Genomic DNA, 2,748 nt, shown 5'->3' with positions numbered 1-2,748 from the left:
GACCTGGGATGACGCAAGCCCAAGATGATGACAAATAATGAGGACTACCCCAGAAGTGCTAATACATGCACATAAGGGAGTAATTTGAGATGAATAAGCATTGGGCTAGTGTGGTAGCAACAAAGACCAATGGAAATGAATCCAGTCAATTGTGACAGTTGCAGTAATGAAAAAGGCTTGAACTTGGTGGTTTTTTTAATAAAATGCTTAAACGAAGAAATTAAAAAAAAAAGGCTCGATACCCTTTCTCTATCCTCTCTTGGGGGCACATGGTAGAATTTTATTAGCGTAATATGACATCAACATGATGTTAGTATGAAGGACACCTTGTAGGAAGATTCAATGTTTTTCGGCACCCCAGTGAGCCAAATTTGTGTGACACGTGTCATTGCTCTAGAGGTGCCACATGGCTTTATGACATAAGCATGATGTCATTGTGGAGGCCTTACCTCAAAAGGTTTATATAGTGCACAAAGGAGGAGGCTACATGCTAACTATGCATATGGATAACATGGCATTGATAACATTAGCCCAACCTATTCGTTAATTGATGCGCAAGTTCATTGATTTGTTTAGAGAAATAGTAGAGTACTGATTGAAGACTTGAAGAGCACATTTAGATGACTTGAAAGAAGCAAGACAAAGGAAAAAATTAAAAAAAATCAAGAAAGCAATCAAGTGTAAGAAAACTAAAGTTCATTAACCAAAAATACCTGTCCAAATTCCTTTATAAGCATAATTGAATTTGCAAGAAGTGAGCAAGAAAGTATGTTGGGAAGATGGATTGATGCTAGTGCTTTGCATGGTGAATTGTTTAGTGATGATGGTTTTGGTGAGTGTTGAAGTGACAAATTGATTTGTAAAAGGCTTCATGATTTGAGTATGAAAATTGTATGAAAGATGAATCATTGAGGTCATTCAAGTTGTATCTTGTAGATTAGGGGTTGTAGGTCATTCTAGTGGTTTCTGATAGATACTTAGGGATTGTATCTCCTTCCAGTGGTTATTGATAAATACATAGGCTTGTAGCTCATTTCAGTTGTAGTTGATAAATCAGGGAGTAGTTTCCCTTGTTGGTTGTATACAAAGAACTTTGTTACAACGAGTTGAAGCCTCTTGTGAAGATACTAAAGAAAATTTTGAAGAATCCACCTGTACTATTCAACAAAGTTACTGACCAAATGAGAATTGTGACCTCAATATGAGAACTCTAGCCAAAAAACTTCAAAAAATATGATAAAACAACTCAAAAATGAAAAGTCTGTATGCCAAAAAAAGGTTTTTTTTAAAGCGTAAATTTTTAACGTTTTTTAAAACTGATAGTAAAACCTAAACTTTTTGTGCAAAAAATATAAAAAAACACTCTTAAAATGAAAAGTGTTGTTGCTAGAATTTATTTTATTTTATTTTATTTTTTTTTTGGGTAAATTCTCAACATTTTTTATAATGGCATTAAAGATAAAACATCATAACTATGAAAAACCTTAAACTTCCAACAATTTCTAGGCATGACATGAAAAATTAAAGATCATGTCACTAAAAAGCCTTAGAATTCCAACAATTTTTAGCCATGGCATTAAATATAAAATATAATGATTCTAAAAACCCTAAAATTATAACGGTTTTTAACCATAACATTAAAGATAAAATATCATGACTCATAAAAACCTTAAAAAGCTTGACAAATTTTCAACTATGTAATTAAAATCAAATATCATGACTACAAAACACCTTATCTTTTTAACATATTTCAACAATGGCATTATGGACAACTTATATGACTTAAAAAAACTTGAAAAATGGACATTTGAGTGAGATAGTCATTACACCAAAAGTAATTTATTTTTTAAATGCTAAAAGTATAACTATTTTAAAGTCTTAGTCTAAGACAACTTGACACATTGCAAACAAAATTTAAAAATCAACGATCAAATTGAAACTTAGTGGAGGCGAACTTGACCCATTGTAATGAAAACTTTAAAATCAACTATAAAATTGACACACTATGAGGGCGGACTTGTTCCATCATAACGAAAACTTTAAGATCAACTATCAAATTGACACATAGTGGGGTTGGGTTACTACTCAAAGATCGACATGACCCTCCAAAATAAATAAATAAAAATGAAACATAAAAAAATAAAAAATAAAAAAGAAAAGAATAAAAATAAAAATAAAATAATAATAATAATAATAATAATAAGTAAATAAAAAGATATATCAAAACATGAAAAAGGATTTAAAAAAATAAAAAAAAATACAAAAAATAAAATAAAACATTATATATATATATATATGAAAAACAAAAGTTAAAATAAAGAAAGTTTAAAGAAGTAATAACACTTACATAAAAAAATATTGAAATAAAATAAGATTTTTAAAAACTTTAAAAATGTCAAAAAAAAAAATCTAGCATTAAAAAAATTGAAACATAAAATATGTAAAAGGTTACAAATAATTCATATATATATATATATATATGCGAAAAATTGACTAGAAAACAAAAACAAATTAGATAATTAAAGGAGAAAAAAAACTCAAAAAAACATATTAAAAAATTAAAACAAATATTTAAAATGTAATACATATTGAGTCATAACGAAAAAAATTAAAAGAATTAAAAAAAACGTTTAAAAGAAATTAAAATATATATTAAGTTTTTTTTATAAAATATGTTGAATTTTTTTAAGCATTAAAAGTAAAATTAAAACATAAAAAAAAACTTTAAAAAACATTAAAAACATGTTT

This window comes from Pinus tabuliformis, chromosome 7, assembly GCF_031772625.1.
Source record: "Pinus tabuliformis cultivar Carrire ecotype Pingquan chromosome 7, CPIR1, whole genome shotgun sequence".
Taxonomy (NCBI): domain Eukaryota; kingdom Viridiplantae; phylum Streptophyta; class Pinopsida; order Pinales; family Pinaceae; genus Pinus; species Pinus tabuliformis.
This window is presented reverse-complemented; position numbering follows the sequence as displayed.